The 19,032-nt window shown below is 35.3% G+C and overlaps 1 protein-coding gene across 10 annotated transcripts in view; it reads right to left on the reverse strand.

Annotated features, from left to right (window-relative positions):
- Window positions 1–19,032, reverse strand: part of Hmbox1 (homeobox containing 1) — a 162,518-nt gene that overhangs the window by 94,424 nt on the left and 49,062 nt on the right. For all 10 annotated transcript variants that reach the window (XM_046423336.2, XM_046423335.2, XM_058572351.1 and 7 more), the window contains exon 2: window positions 2,252–2,328. The gene's annotated coding sequence lies outside the window, so the exon portion shown is untranslated. The remainder of the gene's footprint in view (window positions 1–2,251; window positions 2,329–19,032) is intronic.

Genomic DNA, 19,032 nt, shown 5'->3' on the forward strand with positions numbered 1-19,032 from the left:
GAATGATATATGTGAAATGTACAGGGTAAAGTTAGAAACCATTCACATTTGCATATCCTAAATTGTGGCCTTAATGAAGTTCCTGTTGCAGTTAATTTTCTTGCTGACTTAAAAAAATACCTGTCCTAAAAATGTAGGTGTAAAGTACAAAGAAAATCTACTGAAAATTTTGCTGACTGCATTTCTTAGGCAAAATAGCAAAATCTTTTCTTGTGGATAAGAAAGTAAACCCCAGAAAAAAACAAAGGTAAAAAAATGAATCACAGTAACATATTCTACAACAAAAATGGCCATGAAATTTAATTTTACTTTGATTTCTAGGTTGGTGTGTTGGTGCCTACAGTGGGAGCTCATTCCAAAATAACAGCTTCCGATAATTATTAATAATACCCTTCATACAGTATTCACTTCTATCCATCTAAAATATCTGTTATAAATAAAACAACTCAGGAAACTGAGGTACGAGGATCACAAGTTCAAGACCAGCCTTAGCAAGACTCTGCTTCAAATTAAATGAATAAATAAATAAAACAAAAGGATTGGGGATGTAGCTCAGTGGTAAAAGAACAGCTGGGTTCAATCCCAAGTACCTAATAAACAAAAATGTTAAATACACAACTACATAATCCTCACAACCCACAAATTAGATATTATGGGTTCCTTCAATTAACACACTAGGAAGTGAACCTATTTCCAGACTAGACACATTTTTTAAAAACATAATGCATACATATGTACATAAACATAATAGATGCAGGTTTCAAAAATTATAAAATGTCAAAACGTAAGAGATGTAGATATCCTCCCTTAGTTCTCAGTCTAAATTTCCTATGAATCTTTACAAAAAAAGGAAGAAATATGTACAGATCTGCAAATATCTGACATACAGTTCTTTTTTAAATAGTGGTTTTAAAAAAACCTTTTATTGGGGCTGGGATTATGGCTCAGTGGTAGAGTGCTGGCCTAGCAAGGCCAGGGGGCTGGGTTCGGTCCTCAGCACCACATTAAAAAAATAAAGATATTATGTTGTGTCCATCTACACCTAAAAAATAAATATTAAAAAACCCTTTTATTGCGAAAAATTCCAAACATATATAAAAGTAGAAAGAATAGAATAACAAATGCTATATATCCGCAACCCAGCTTGAACAAGGCCAACCTATTATCTTTCTCCTTCGTGCTATACTGTGCCAATGGATATTTTCAAGCAAATTGCAGACATCTCACCATTTTAACATAATCTTAGCAAGCTTCAATAGCTGGTTTCCAAAAAAGTAGATTGAACAGAAAAACTTAAATACTGACTAGAAGAGTATATAAAAAAGGGTTAAACACAAGAGAAAACTAATGATAGCTTACCTGATGAGAAGAAAATAACTATCTACAAATACATATGAAAACAGTGACTCAATGTAATTAGTGTTTAGAATTTGTGTTCTACAAAGATAGAAAACTATGTGATACACTTTTTTTTTTTTTAAAGAAGAAAGAGAGAGAATTTTAATATTTACTTTTTAGTTTTTCGGCAGACACAATATCTTTGTTTGTATGTGGTGCTGAGGATCGAATGCAGGCCGCATGCATGCCAGGCGAGCTCCCTACCGCTTGAGCCACATCCCCAGCCTGGATACAGTGGTTTTTAAAAGAAAATATTTAATACCAAACTTAAGCTGGCTTAGCCTATACTCCCAGTTATTTGTGAGGCTAAGGCAGGAAGTTCATTGAGCCCATGAACTTGGAGACCAGCAAGGACAATGTGAGGAGAACTCCTTGCAAAAAACACATACACCAAAAAAAAAAAAAAAAAAAAAAAAAGAGGAGGAGGAGGAGGAAAATAAAGAAAAGAAAAAACAAAAAAACAAAAGTTTATGGCTTAGGAAGATGCTTCACTTTTGTCAAACATTCTTTTTCCCTTGAACAATACCAGATTAATGAGTCCTTACTACATTTAGTTGTGATTTGAAAGGCACATGTAGTTTTGGGTAAAGAATGGTAGGTGAAGTGAGAAAAACACAGATTCACAGATACAAAAATTAAAAACACATCAAGACTAGAATATTAATTTTTCAAACAATGCACTTAAGATAGTTTAAAACTATAAATAATGACTACCACCATTACTTAATGAATAGTGTTATGGGCCAGACATCACTGAGTAAATATTTTACATCTAACAATTTATCTCGCAGTCCTCTGAGGTAGACAATTAAGACAAGACCCTACCTGCCCAAGGTCAATCAGTGGTACACACCTGTAATCCCAGTGACTCAGGAGGCTGAGGCAGGAGGATCACAAATTCAAGGTCAGCCTGGGTTACTTAGCGAAATCCTGTCCCAAAATAAAAAAATAAAAAATAAAAAGGGCTGGGGATGTAGCTCAGCAATAGAGTGCCCCTGGGTTCAATCTCCAGTATCACAAAAAAAAAAAGAAAGAAAAAGAAAAAAAGTTCATCACATGACTCCAACAGAGGGGTTAATTACTTGGGAGCGGAATGTAAGGAAATTGAGTTCCCCTGTCCTGGACCTAAAACTATATTACTTTTGTCCACCACCAAGTCATTTTTTTGGTGTATATTAAAGTTACAGATAAGGCTACTCTTTTGATTGATTAAACACCCATGAGGCAAATGAACTGATTTTCATTTTTCTCAGACTTTCTTTTCCTAAACTCAGTTTGTTGTTTTTTCTTTTTCTTTTTTGGTAGTTGTAGATGGACAGAATGTCTTTATTTTATTTGTTATATGGTGCTGAGGCTTGAATCTGGTACCTCATGTTTGCTAGGCAAGCACACTGCCACTGAGCCACAACCCCAGCCCAGTTTGTTGGTTTTTAAAGATATATTTTAATTGTCGATGGACATTTATTTATTTATTTATTTATTTATTTATTTATTTATATGTGGTGCTAAGCATCGAAACCAGTGCCTCATACATGCTAGGCAAGTACTCTACCACTGAGCCATAACCCCAGCCCCCTCAGTTTGTTTTTTTTTAAAAGTAAAATAGTGACATATTTGATTTTTCTGCTAAGCATGCTATATACTTGTTTTATGTGCCTATTACATCTGTCACCATTTCCTATTATCTGCATCCGCTCCTGAAGTAATATCTAGAACATAAAAGGGGCTATAAGCAGATAAAGAGGGTAAAAAATTCATATTCCATTAAGCTTCTGGAAATTGTCTCCAGACTAAATTATTTTGAAGCTTTATCAATAAACATAATTCATCAGAAAAGCCACAGAACTGACACAATGTCCTCTAAAATCTATTATGACTAATAGTACAGAAAATATAGGACTTAATTATCATAAAATATAGTGTTTTGTTGTTATTTTCAATACGTTGCCTGCTTTCTTCCACTCTAAAATAATAACCTGAAAATAAAAATAACGTTTCCTTATTATTAATAGTAGAGGAACAGGTAAACTCTATTGAACAATGCTGTGAAATGTCAGGGAATACTTTTTCCAGGTCAGAGCTGAACCACCATCTCTCTCTGTATGTACAGCTAACATGCGGACTCCACGTGACTGTCTTCATAGCATACTCTGTGTAGATGTCACTTCCCTTCATTTGGAAGTGGCTTCATTGTTTCTGGAATAGGTGTAGCTGTACGCTTTGCGGTCTGATTTCAGAGTCATTTAAATTCAAAACATGTGCAGAGTAGCTGTTGTTTTAAAACATACTATTTAGAATTCCTTTCTGTGGTAGTCAGTGTGCTCCACTCTGAGGGTTGCTACTGTTAAGTAATAAGAGTGAGTTCATATGTAACTTAAGTACAGTACACTGTTTACAATAGCATGTAGAACTTCATCTCCATGTCAGTTTAGGGAAGTTGTTCCCAAACTGCACTGAGCATCAGAATCATGTGGAAGTCTCTTACAAGCACAGAATTCCCAGTGAATCTGAATTGGTTGGTGGTAGGAGTCCAAAAATATTTTTAAGCAGCTCCTGAGGTAATTCTACTTGGAAACTACTGGTTTAATAGACAAGAAAAATTCTGATAATGCAATGTCATACCTCATGGCAAAACGTAATGCCAAGGCATAAAGACAATTTTGAGCATGTCATTATAAAATAAAAATTATCTCTATATGTTTTAAATACCAACATGCCAAGCTGAATACTTAACAAAATAAATTTAATTAACTAGTCATAATTGAAGTAAATTTGACAGTACCTAAATATAGGTACTTCAAAAGAATCCATGAGATATTGATCTATAACTCTTAAACATTCCCCAATCAGTCTTTAATTTCTACTTCTTATCTCATCTAGTAAACACTTGCCCTAGCCAATTAGTTCCTTTAGCTTTTCTGAAATACAATGCTTTCTTCCCTTTTCCTTTCTACCAGCCTCAGTGAACTCCTATTTACAAGATAGCAAATATTCTTTACAAAATTCTTGACTAGTATAGCACACAAATACATATTTTAATACCTTTATTTCATCTACTTAGCTTTTTTAAAAAATGTGGTGCTAGGGACGAACCTAGTGCCTCATGCGTACTAGGCAAGCACTTTTACAACTGAGCCACAACCCCAACCCCACAAATACATTTTTATTGTCCTGTATTATAGCAATTCATATATATATATATATGTATATATATATATAGTGCAAGTCTCATTCCAATAAGATCATCTTAAAGGTCCTAAAACTTATCACCAAAAGACTCTATGCTACTTGACTAAGCTTTTAAAAGATATAATTGATATGTTTTCTGAGACAACTAATAAGCATTTGTTAAATATCCACTACAAGCCAAATGCTAAGAATATATATAAAAAAAAATCTTTTCTCTTGATAAGTATGTATGTTTCTGTGACCAAAGAAATACCCTGTTACTACTGGTTTGTAATCTACATCCACAGCACCTTTATAGTCAACCTTAAAATCACAGAAGACCCCATGGTAGTTTTCTAAACACCAGACTGGGAATTCAGTTCTACAACTACACGTTGCTTAACCCATGACAGTTCCCCAGCAATGACTACAACAGGGTAACTTAAATCTGAATAGCAGACTCTCCTCCTGAAGTCTGTGACTATTAAAAAGGATCTCTGCCCTGAACTAAACAATTCCTCTTTGCATACATCTGGAATATTTTGTTAAATTATAGCCATTCACTCAGGAACCAATCCATATTTATTGTTCATTCATTTGAAGCCCCTAATTTCTTCTGCAGGGAGAGTACTGATACACAGTTAATAGAGTAAAATCATACAATTCTGTGTCTCTGGAAGATCTAATGTGTTCCTCACTGTTTTGCATTTTCCTTATCCTAGCAGTTTCCCAATGTTTAAAAGTACAAATGATTTTAGAATTATAGTAAGAGATTTAATTAAGCTAGCATCAGGTAAATCACAAAATCTGATATTAAGCTAGAACTGATGTTAACAATGATATGTTTTCTAATAACCTCAGTTTACAAATGAAGAAAACCCTGGTAATGGTAAAAAAAAAAATGAGCCTTGGTTCCTTGCTCCATCTATGGGTACCAATAAAAGGGCTTCCAAATGTACATATATATCACCATCTCTCAAGAACCTGAGAGCCATTCTCAAAACCATAAAAAGAATGATACCTTGGGATGGGGCTATAGCTCAGTAGCAGAGTACTTGCCTAGCATGCGTGAGGCACAGGGTTTGATCCTCAGCATTACATAAAAATAAACAAATTAAATGAAGGCATGCTGTCCATCTACAACTACAAAAAAATTAATAAAAAAATAATAAAAAGAATGAGACCTCAAGTCTCAGGATTTTTTACTTCCATGAATGAGCCCCACTTCCCCTTAGTTATTTGCTTTTAGTTGGCTTTTAAAATCACTAATTCTGTAGGTCACATAGGTGAGCTATATATTAGTCTCCCTCTAGTTTTACTGTAGGCAACACCTCTGACACATGGTTGTCTATGTTACTTTTCAGGAACTTGAACATCTGCCCTGTCTAAACTACGATTCTTCACTTGGGCCTGAACTGGAGTCTGATGGATGACCTTTTGACCTCAGAAGGCTAAAAATTCTGCCCTCAGATTATGTAACATAGTCATTATATGAACATGCATTCCATGAAGAATCATGAAGAGAGACTCCCTATGTACTGGCCACTGATTACTTTGCCTCCAATCACCTTTCTCCACGTCTTAAATCACCCTGCTTCTGTATCCCATAAAATATGCCTAAACCCTGTCCCGATGGAGGCAGATTAGAGGCTTGGGTCTCCTACCTCCACTCTTGCTACCTTGTGAAGACACTTTCTTTCAAAACGTGTTGTTTTAGTGACTGGCACTTGTTTTGTAACATAAGGAGTCATAAAGATAACTCCCGGGTGAGTGCTGAAACCAATTTACCCAATGACTAAAAACAAACATTCACAAATTTAAGGCCTATTAAGTACTTGTCATTTGACATTTTTGTTAAGAGTTCAGAATTTTACAAATTACAAACAGAAGTTGACCACATTTGGCATTAGACTAGGATTTCCTAATATAGGGGAACTGTTATGGTTTAGATATGTGGTGTTCTCCAATAGCTCATATGAGGCAACACAAGAATGATGAGGTGAAATGATTGGATTATGAGATGTGTGACCTGATTTGTGGATTAATCCACTGATATGGATTAACTGGGTGATAACTAGATGGCTGAAGAAGTAGGTTACTGGGGGGATGCCTCTGGGGTTTATATTTTATTCTTGGTGAACACAGTGCTTGCTGGAGCCCTCTCTTTCTGCTTCTTAGTTGCTGTTTTCCTCTGCTAAGGACTGTCTCACCTCAGGCCAAGAGCTATGGAGTTGGCCTACTGTGGACTGCATGACACCGTGAACGAAAATAAACTTTTCCTCCACTAAGTTGTGCTTATCATGTCTTTTGGTCAGTGTTTAAAAAGCTGACTGAAAACAGAGACTTTACCACTGAGCTAAATAGGGAATATTTTCCAATAGGGAATATTTCTGAAAATTTAATTTCTCAAATACTATACAAAAATCAAGTGCACAATATGATAACTGTTTGGCATCCCTTTTGCCTAAAGCCACTTCTTTTATGTCTCAAATCCTGTAGGACTTTTTATTAATTAATTTACGCATTAGTCAAACATTTACTACTGATCACAGGAAAGTACAGCAATGAACCAAAAAATCTCTGTTAACAGGGAGTTTATATGCTTGTGGTAAGAGAGAAGGGGGAAAAAAAAATCAAACATAGTATTCAAACCATGATAAATATAACAGAACAAAATAAAGCTGAGAGGGCTGGGGCTGAAGCTCAGTGGTAGAGCTCTTGCCTAGCATGTGTCAGGCACTTGTTCGATCCCCAGCACTGCATAAAAATACATAAATAAAATAAAGGTATTATGTTCATCTACAACTAAAAATTAAAAAAAAAAAACTTAAGAAAAATAAAGTGAGAAACAGGATATGGACTGTCAGTGGTAGGATTACAATTTTAAATAGTGTGCTCAAAGAAAGTCTCTATTAAATCTGAATAAAGATAAAGTCAGGCAGTGATCTATGTAGATAGGGGAAGAAAACATTCAAGATCAAGATCTTGAGGAAGAAATAACCTATCAGGTTCGCAGACTAGCACAGAGGACAACCCAGTCAGATTTGTATGAACAAGGCACACTGTATTAGAACCTGAAATCAGAGAAGGGGGAGCTTCTAGCAGGATAAGATCAAAGGAGAATCTACAGTTTTCTATTTAAAAATATAAACTTCATCTTAGCAATAAGAATTAAATCAATAGATTCTGGAGAGCTGAGTGTGGTGGCACACACCTATACTATCAGCTACTCAGGAGGCTAAGGCAGAGAACTGCAAATTTGAGGCCAGTTTCAGCAACGTAGTTAGACCCTGTCTCAAAGAAAATAAAAAGGGCTGGAGATGTGGCTGAAGTGGTAGCCTGCTCACCTAGCATGTGTGAGGCACTGGGTTCGATTCTCAGCACCACATATAAATAAAATAAAGACATTATGTCCACCTAAAACTAAAAAATGAATATTAAAAAAAGAGGGCTGGATATAAAGCTCAGTGGTAAAGTCCCTCTGGGTTCAATCCGAGGTAGCAAAATTAGGAAAATAAAATAAAATAAATAGACATTATTAATAATCTAACTTAATAGAAATAGCATGAATTTCTAAATGCTGGAATTTCTGACAATATCAATAGGTTAGTAGAAATATTACTTTGAACATTTCCAGCACCCATTAAATTGGCACTTACGAGAGCACCAATAACTACTCTTTTGACTAGCCTTGAAGCATTCTTGGTCAACTCACTAGAAGGCAGATAAGAAGGCCAACATGAGAGAACTTATAGGCTCTCCATTTATTGCAAGAGAAGTGAAGTACTTTACCTCCTTTGTCTCAGAAGGATAGGTTAAAATATTATTCGAAATAAGGTGGTCAAATCAGATAATGTTTCACAACTAGAAGCTGAAGTTAAAAAAGAAAAAAAAATTTCAGAGTGCCAACTTAAACTTTATTCAATTCTCATAATACCATAAGCGTTCCAAGGACAAGAATTTCTTTTAGTTCTCTAAACTCCTCAGCATACCCATTATAGGAGTTATTTCAGTTCCTCACATTTTATACTGTTAACTGAACAAACATAAAATATGAGAAAATAAAAGGCTCTCTACTTAAGCTGGGGAACATGTAGCTTTCTCATACTCATCTTTAAAAACTTGGGAACTTAGATAAACACTGTATTTTCTCTATGTTTCCCATGACCTGGCCATTCCCAGCAAGATGATGTATTGTACTTCAAAATGATAAAAGCTTATCTCAATTTTATCTGCTAAAGTCTTCATGTATTTCAGATCTTCAATCTGAATTATTTCCCTCAGATGTATACTGACAAGTTCATGGATTCTCACATTTTATGATGACTATAAACTATAAGGCAAAATATACAGTAAACATTTTTATTTATTATATGCAACCAAATAAAAAAGTATCCATTGGGCCAGGCACAGTGATGCATGCCTGTAATTCCAGAGATATGGGGGGCTGAGGAAGGAGAATTGTGACTTTAAGGCCAGTGTCTTGAACTTAGTGAGACCCTGTCTCAAATTTAAAAATAAAAAAAATTTGAGGGTGCAGCTCAGTGATAGAGCAACCCTGGATTCAATCCCCAGTCCTGTGGGGAGCGTGGAAGAAAGATGAAAAGGTACCCATCTTAACATATGTTCTTATCTAACTGTAGGCAGCAAGCCTTCTTCAATCTTTGGAATAATTTCTAAGTTCAAGTCAGCTTTAAATTCTTTATTATTTCTAACCATCATAAAAATGTGCTAATTCTACATTCCATTTCTTTATTACTTCTTTTTATCTGAGCAAACATATAAATATAGAGATTTATTATACAAATTTAATATATCTATCAAACCAAATTATATTAAGAATATATCCTATGGATTATGGTGAGTATAGTAAAATTCACTGAATTCAATACTTCAAATAGGTGAACTGTATGATATGTGAATTATATATTATTAACTTTATTTCAGTAGTGTGTATATGGGAGGTATATCCCCTATGAAAGGCAGAGAATGATGTACTCTGAAAATTTTTCAGTTTATACTTTCTGGTCTATTCCAAATACTAAGTGTTACTCAGGGTGTAATTTCAACATAGAATTGATAGGTAACCTGGAAAATATTACTTTTTATATAAACTAGTACAAAACAAAAACATATGCTAGACCAAGAATTGACAATTACTCTCCACAGCAGTTTTTGTATATAACTCTCTAGTTCTACTGATTTGTTTTACTTCAGACCTTCCTTCTCTTTCTGTTGTACTAATCTAACTGGTCTTCCTACTTCCAATCTTTCTTTTTTTCCTTTTTGATGGTGCTGGGGATTGAACCCAGGGCCTTGGGCATGTGAGGCAAGCCCTGTACCAACTGAGCTATATCCCCAGCTCCTTTACATCCCATCTTACACGGTATTAAAAAAAAAAAAAAGTTTCTCAACTTGGAACCCACAAATTTTTACTCCCTATCCCCATTCCTTTAAATTCCAACCACTAATCTTTCTACAAGGCTGCGACATACTAATGGAAAACTGACTTCAGGTATACAAAAATCACAAGAAACTATTTTTATTAAAAAATAAAAATAAAAAACCTGATAAACACAATGTAATGCCTTGTATTGAGAACGCCTGCTTTGTATGAGGGGTGGTTATTCAGAAACGAAGCTATGATGAGAAAGTTGTTTTGAGTTTGCAAAAATTGAGATTTAGGCAGGTAGTTCTGGCACAAGAATTGCTTAGACAAGGCATGGTTCCCCCTTCAACTGGACTCACTGTCCCAAATTACTTTCCAAAATTCAGTTTTTACAGTGCCTCTAGTAAACCTTTTAATTACTCTAATTATGAAAAGCATATTAAGGAAAAGCATCAAAGGCAGTAATTTCTAACCATTTTGAAGGAATTATTTTTTTTCTCTCAAAAGGTAGGTAATCACCTTTGATAAGATTACGGCCTGAGATAGTGGAAATCTCTGGTAAGAGTTAGGAAAGAGATAATAGCCACAGCTGTCCATCCATCTCCAGTGAGAATTTCAGAACAGAATAAAGAAAGATGTAGATGAGATTCACTAGGTGAGAGTTTTTAATCCAAAGAGATTCATAATCCAATGCTTGCAGACTTTGGCTCAAGATATTAAGTCCTCAACTGTGAAGAGTGCCACAAATGTCTTCTGACAGAAAAACCATTCTTGCTAAGCTTCATTGTAATACACACTGATATCTACAATCATGTTCCCCTTCAAATAATGACCACAATCTGGAAAGAATCTTGGTAGAGATCATGGGCAAAAATCACAAATACCTGTATTTTCTACTTCTACCTGCTAAAATTCTAAACATTATTAAAAATTAATAAGTTTTAATTTAAAGATTTAAAAAATGCATAGTCAAAGGAAAAGGTGAATAAAGAAATAAAAATGTGATATCAGAATCTCAAACTTCTATAAATAGTGACTAGGATAGATAAAGAGTAAAGGGAACTCCAAATCAAGGTTCAAGAAGATAGTTTATGATGATCTGCAGAAAATCACTGCATTTGCAAGTAAATGGATGGAGTTAGAGAAGATAATGCTAGTTAGCCAATCCACCCCCCCCCCCAAAAAAGGCCCAATGTTTTCTTTGATATAAGGAGGCTGACTCATAGTGGGATAGGGAGAGGGAGCATGGGAGGAATAGATGAACTCTAGAGAGGGTAGAGGGAATGGAGGGGAATGGAGGGGACCTGGGGTAATTAATGATGGTGGAATGTGACGATCATTACTATCCGAAGTGCATGTATGAAGACACGAATTGGTGTGAATATATTATGTATACAACCAGAGATAGGAAAAATTGTGCTCTATATGTGTAATAAGAATTGCAATGCATTCTGCTGTCATATATAAATAAAAAATACATAAAAGAAAAAAAAAAAACAAATTATTTTAAAAATCAGTGGAAGCTGGGTGTGGTGGCACTCACCTGTGATCCCAGCAACTTGGGAGGCTGGGACTGGATCCCAAGTTCAAAGGCTAGCCTCAGCAACTTAGTGACACCCATTTCCAAAATAAAAAAATAAAGAGCTAGTGATGTTGCTCATTGTTAAGTGCCCCTGTGTTCAATCCCTTATACCAAAGTGAACGAATAAATGAAGGAATGATTGAATGAACAAATACATAAATAAATATTAAATCAACAGACTATCTAGAAACAATATTCAGCTGGCAGCAGGTGATGAGTAACTAGAGTATATGGGGAGTCAAAGAGAAGAGACCAAGAAGTTACCTCTGTTTGTGTAACAGTAAACAGCATAAGTTGTCAGTTTAAGGATGTTAAATGAAAATTACAGGAGGCTACTGTTTTTTGGACTAAACTCATGGACTAGGTCCCAAAAGACCACGTTAAAAATGCAAAACGGAGTCACTTACTCTAAAGTTCCACATCACCCAGTTGAGTTTATCTGACCTTCTGAAAAATTAGGAATAGTGAGAATAACAGCCAAATTTCCCAAAAAGAGCAGTTTAAATTAGCATGATAATGAAATTTCATCTGCCTAAATTCTTACACACACAAATATGTAACCTGATGTTGACTAATCAGTTATTTTTATTTTTTTATTTCCCTGTTTCCCTGACCTTGCTTCACAAAGAAAATAACTTTGAAATGACCAATTTGTTTTTTGGTTTTTCTTTCTGCTTTCTTCAGCTCTCTGTCTACAAAAAACAGGTCATTAGAACATTTACTCTTTTTTATAAGTGTTAGCCAACTATAGAATAAAAATTAAAGCCAATTAAGAACTTTGAAGTAAATTGTCATAATTTTGTCCTTTCATGGAGTTTGGATCAATCCTGTAGATGCATGTTGTTTGATCCACACAGTATTTAAAAGTAGGAGCTGGGAGTGTTGGCACAAACCTGTGTTTGCTGGGACTCAAGAGACAGAGGCAGGAAGATCTCAAGTTCCAGACCAGCCTGTGCAATTTAATGAGATGACTTAAAAAAATAAAAAGAGCTGGGAATGTAGTTTAGTGGTAGAATGGCCCTGGGTTCAATCCTCAGTCACACACACACACACACACACACACACACACAGAAAGTTGGAAGACAATATAAATGTCAAGGGTTTCATTTTTATAGAAAAAAATTGCAGCACCTGACATCACAGTTTGTAATTCCCCATGTCATCCCTGTATAGAGGGCACGCATAAATTCACTGCAGGGCAGGACAGCAGTAATCACCCTTACCTCCCCAAATACCAAGTATCAGCTTTCATTCACCACTGAGTTTATATTTTGCTTTGTCACATGACAGAGAAGTAATTCTAAACTACTGATGAGGTTCAGAGTACACAACCCCTAAATATGCTACTTTGGCATTTTAATTACTTTGGGTTATGGACATTTGAAAAGTAGCAGCTATTAGAAGGGAACTTTCTTTTTCTTCCAGAAAGGAGATTAAAAAAAAAAAAAAAGTACCCTCCCTGTACCAGAAGGAAGGAATACATTCTTATCACCACAGACTGGGAGCCAAGGATGAAAGAACTCTATACAGACAGACCTTGTTAAACTAACCCTTAGTGGCCTAGTCACTTTTTCACAATTAACTGCCCTGGTCTAAACCCCTTTGTCTTGTCACATTTTCAAAATTTACTATTGTTTGGCCCAGCATATAAACTTTTGGCCCTGTTTCTCACAATCTTCATTTTTCTTTTGAGGGCTCCCAAGAAAATTACTAAGTAAAAAATGTAAATTTTCTCCTAATAATTTGTCTTGTGTCATTCTAATTCCAGGCTTAGTCAGAGACCCTAAGAAGACAGAGAAGAAATTTTACCACCTCTACCTTGTCAAACAAAATCATCTTTTTTTCTTTTTATACTTGTTCTATTTATGTTACCTGAACATTGCCTGAGAAATCATCAAATAAAATCAGATGATAATAATGCTAATTCACCAAAAGGAGAAATCAAAGCATAAGCTCACTAGAAATAATTAACAACAATAGGGGTTGGGGGTTGTGGCTCAGCAGTAGAGCATTTGCCTACCACGTGTGAGACACTGGGTTCAATCCTAGGCACCACATAAAAACATAAACAAATAAAATAAAGTTATAAAAAAAGAAAATATCATTTAAACAACAACAAACAAAACCCTTTAGTGTTCAGTATCTGAAGAGGTAGCAGGATCCAAATTACAATGCATATACTCTTTACTCTAGCAATTCCGGTTCTGAAGATTTACCCTACACACAGATTCATAAAATAACAAAATAACTCATGTTCAGTGCTACTTTTTGCAGCATTATTTTTAAGTAAGAGATCAGAAAGAACCTATATGCCGGGCGTGGTGGCACACACCTGTAATCACATACCTGTAATCCCAGCTACTCTGGAAGCTAAGGTAGGAGGATCACAGGTCAAGGCCAGCCTGGGCAACTTAGTTATACCATGTCACAAAATAAAACAAAAAGGGCTGGGGACATAGCTCAGTAGCAGAACAACCCTGCCCCACCCCCCAAAAAAAAACAGGGGTGGAGGGGGATAACCTAAGTATCCACCATTGGGGAATTACACTAAGTTTTGGTATAACCATACAATGCAGCCATAAAAAATAAGAAAATTCCTTATGTGTTATGAAACTGACTCCAAGCAAAAAGAACAAGGGAGAGCACATATGAATTAAGTCAGTTGTGAAGGAGAAGGAAGAGGAGAATAGGTAAGAATATATAAATAACTATTATAGATTTGTTTTAATTCATGCCTAAACTATTTCTGAAAGGATACAGAAAACAAAAACAATAAAACACAACCACAAACACAACAACAACAACAAAAAACCCTGGTAACACTAACTACCTCAGGTAAGAAAACTTGATGACCAAAGGATGGAGGCAGTCAGGGAACTCTTCATTAGGCATATTTTTGTTATCTTTTGAATTCTGCAGAAAGTAATGGATACCAATTCAAAAATTATTTTTTATAAATGTAAAAAATTGACTGAGCCTATTCTAAGTATGATTAAGAATTCAGCAACTATCAGAACAAGTATGGCAGTGAGCCCCTTCCTCCCTATTTATGGTATTTTGCCTTGCAGTTCAAGGATGCTGGAGACTTCAGGAGGAACTAAGAGGAGTCCATGGGTAAGCAAAAGAAGAATGACATGAAATAAGGAAAATGGGAGAAATAGCATTGTATCCTTTTCCATCTAGTTCTTCAAACTGATTATGAATCCAGAAATAGTAAAAGGACAGGTAAAAAAGATAAAAGTTTTCAAGACAGAATGTGAACCTGTGGGTACCAATTCTGCTCGCAGAATTGCGACTCAGGAAGAGAGAGAGAGAGAGAGAGAGTGTGTGTGCGCGCGCGCACACACATTGGGGGAGCTAACTCTGACTCAATCCTGCATCTTCTGGTAACACTGAAGCTCACAGCTCTGAGACACCAAAGACAGCATTCCCAGCACTGCTACTATCCCTCACAGAAGATCCACCCACGTGGCAGTGAGGTTGGACTTTCCAAGGTAATGGCAAGGAAAAAGTAATCACTTTTCTTCCTGAACATACATTCCATTCCATTCAAAGACTCCCAGCAATATTTAAGAGGGCTCTGAAAGTGATGGGAGTTTTACATAAGCAGAAGGAAACTATAAGTTACATTCCACCTCTCTGTGAGTAACATAGCCTAGATGCAAATACAAAAATATAAAAGTGTATATAGAGGAGTTACAGAACAGAAAATTATACTCTGGTAAGAGAGCCAAAAGGAAAGTCTAATTGGACTTTTTTAAACATAGGCTATTGCTCACTTGCTCAGGAAGTAGAAGAAACAAAAAACAAAACATGATGATGGCTGGAAAGGGGTTACTCAAGGCTCTGCTGGGAACCAACACACTTAGTTATGCAGTACCTACTTTGCAAAGTGAAATCTTTCAACTGCTTTAAAATGTTTCTTTTCTAAGCCATTGAAAGCAATGAGATCATGTTCTTGATTAAGTGCCAGCTTTTTTTCCCCTGCAACCCAGATTGCTGAAGTTAAAAAGAAGAAAAATTAGGATAATGAAAAAGGGTGAAGGTAGGAAGAAATGGGAACAGAAAATGGGGAAAATCATAAATATATTTTAATAATCTAGTGAAGAAAATTTTAGAATGATCAAATTTAGAGTTGTTTGTTTTTTAAGTTGAGGACATCTTGTCCTGTTCTAAAAATATAACAAAGTACTTATCTCAATTCAGTTTATTTAACTGTTTTCCTATTCCATTTTATCCAGAGTTGAAGTAACATATACAATTTCTTTATGCCCTTCAGCACAAAAGTAATGGTTTTAAAGACATAGATTGGCCATTTGTAACAGATGAAGTTTGCACTAAACCACAGGGCTTGCTAGACCATAAAGGAGAAAAGAATATGAACACTGGCCTCAGGTAATCTGTTTTTCACAAGTGAAAATAAATGGATAGTAAGAGATACTATTTCTAATAGTATATAAGAACAAATATATAAGAACTATAGCTTAAACTCCATCTTGAAATAAAATTCCTAGGGCTTATAGAAAAAAATAACAACATCCTGAAGATAATAAGCTTTGTATCTACTATAGCACCTTCCACCTTATAGTAGCCATTTAATGTGATTTTCATTTGAATAGCACCTTTGCATTTTTCAAAGTACCTACATGTTTCTTATTTGATGTTAAAATTGCCCCCTTCCCTGCACTATTAGGGGAGATAGGGGAGGTTTCATTCAGTTTCCCAAATACTCAAATAGATACAGGAAAGATAAGAGATAAATTATAAGCCAGAGATATTACACAAGTACCCAGAACTCCTGGTTCAACAATTGTCAAAACAATGTTTAGGGACCATTATTTTCCTGCACTCAATATTTATTAAGCAACAACTGTGCTCTAGGAGTTATGTGAGCATTAGGAATATAATAGAGAGTAAGAACATACATAGCTTCTAACTTTATGAAGCTTCCAGTTGAGAATCATTATTTAAATAATCTACAAATAAATGCAAAGCTGCACTTGTGATGAACAATGAGGTACTGAGTGCTACAAAAACAGTGGGAGAGTTAGCTTTGTCAGAGAAGAAAAGAATTTCCTTAGGAATTCATAAAGCATAGAGCTGAGGGATAGGTATTATACACACAAAAAGTCTAGGCAAAGGAAACACTAATCATGTGCAAAAGTCCATACTACCAGGAACTATAAAACACAAGACACTAAAGGAAGGACAGAGAGAACACCACTGAATTGAGAGCATTCAAGGGTAAGGTAAGGTTTTTTTTGTTTGTTTGTTTGTTTTTTAGAGAGAGAGAGAAAGAGAGAGAGAGAGAATTTTTTTTTAATATTTATTTTTTAGTTTTCGGCAGACACAACATCTTTGTTTGTATGTGGTGCTGAGGATCAAACCCGGGCTGCACGCATGCCAGGCGAGCGCAATACCACTTAAGCCACATCCCCAGCCCGGGTGTTTTGTTTTTTAATAAGCTTCCTATGTAATCTTAGACACATTGGAGTTTGAGTGACTCCTTCCCCATTTTAATAATTGTTTCTTCATAATATCTAGATATTTCTCTCAGGAATCTGGGGTGAACTGAATAGAAAGCAAAAATAAGGAACCTGCCTTTCAAAGGCTGCCAAATTATATGTATGTGACAAGTGATATTACATTTAGGGAATACAGGAAAAATTCACGAAGATGGTGACCTTTGCCATAGGTTTTTTGAATTGAACTGAATTTCTATGAAGAGAATATTCCTAATAAAAAAAAATGAAGAGACTAAAAAAGGGCTCGGGCTGTATAGTTCAGTGGCAAAGTATTTGCGTAGCATATGTGAGACACTGGGTTCAATCCTTGGCACCACATAAAAATAAACACATAATATAAAGGCATGCTGTCCATACACAACTACCAAAATAAAGAAATTATTTTTTTTTTTAAAGAGAGAGAATAAAAAGATACCCCTTACTGTTTCACGGGAATATAAATAATATATTTTACTTCAGTTTTTCCTAACTGGCATTTATGTCTAGAAATATCATTTCCAAACTATCTTAAAGTTACAGAGGTCTGGTACGATAGTTTTAAACTCCCAACAAAATTACATAAGGTTGCAAGGATAGATAGTAATTTTCTCTATTTTGCAGATAGAACTGGCCACGGGGGTGGGGGGTGGTTAGCACCCTTTTTTCCTTTTAACATAAATTTTCAATCATCATGATATGGAGTTTTGTTACCTGAAATATAAGGAACTGAAGTAGTCCTGGCTTCTCATATACATATGAACTTTACTATGATAATTTGAGACAAAAGCCAGTTATCCTGGTTTTAATCACATTCATATAATAAGCAGAAAGTTTTCTCAAACAGTGTAAAAGAAAAAAATGACAGGGACAGAGTTTGGATGAGACATCCTTGTTACACTTATTAAATAGACAAAAGAGCCGAGTATCATGAGTATCACAGGAAAAACAAAACTAAACTAAGTAGCACTACAGACTGAGAGAGAAAAGGACATACACATGGAATACACACTTCTATTCAAACAGCAATTTCAAGTACTTTATTTTATTTATTTTTTGGTACCGGGGACTGAACCTTGAGTGCTCTACCACTCTATTATTTTAAATTTAAGACAGCTTCCCAAATCGCTGGGTTTATAGGCAAGCATCACTATATCTAGTAGGACTTTTTTATTTTCATTTTTTATTTGTTACTTTTAGATATACATGACAGTAGAGTGTATTTTGACACATTACATGGAATATAACTTCCTATTCTTGTGTATGTGATGTGGAATTACACTGATTGCTTATTCATATATGAACATAGGAAAGTTAGGTCCAATTCATTCCACGTCTTTCCTATTCCCATCCCCTTCCCTTCCCTTCATTCTCCTTTATCTAATCCAGTGAATTTATATTCTTCCCTCCCACTCCCACTGTAAATTAGCATTAACATATCAGAAAGAACATTTGGCCTTTGGTTTTTAGGGACTGGCTTATTTCATTTAGCATGATAGTATCCAGATTCATCCATTTACCAGCAAATGCCATAATTTCATTCTTCTTTAAGGCTAAGTAATATTCCATTGTGTATATATACCACATTTTCATTATCCACTCATCTGTTGAAGGGTACCTAGGTTGGTTCCATAGCTTAGCTACTGTCAATTGAGTTGCTATAAACATTGATGGGGCTGCATCACTGTAGTATGCTGATTTTAAGTCCTCTGGGTATAGACCAAAGAGTGGGATAACTGGGTCAAATGATGGTTCCATCCAAGTTTTCTGAGGAATCTCAACACTGCTTTCCATAGTGGTTGCACCACTTTGCAGTCCCACCAGAAATGTATGAATGTACCTTTTTCCCCACATCCTCTCCAACATTTATTGTTACTTGCATTCTTGATAATTGCCACTATGACTAAAGTGAGATAAAACCTGTGTACTTTTAATCTACATTTCTCTCCTTGCTAGCACAAAGTTGAACATTTTTTCATATATTTGTTGATTAT

Source organism: Marmota monax, unplaced genomic scaffold (genome assembly GCF_021218885.2).
Source record: "Marmota monax isolate L192 unplaced genomic scaffold, Marmota_monax_Labrador192_F-V1.1 WCK01_AAM20220418_F8-fsc00347, whole genome shotgun sequence".
NCBI lineage: Eukaryota > Metazoa > Chordata > Mammalia > Rodentia > Sciuridae > Marmota > Marmota monax.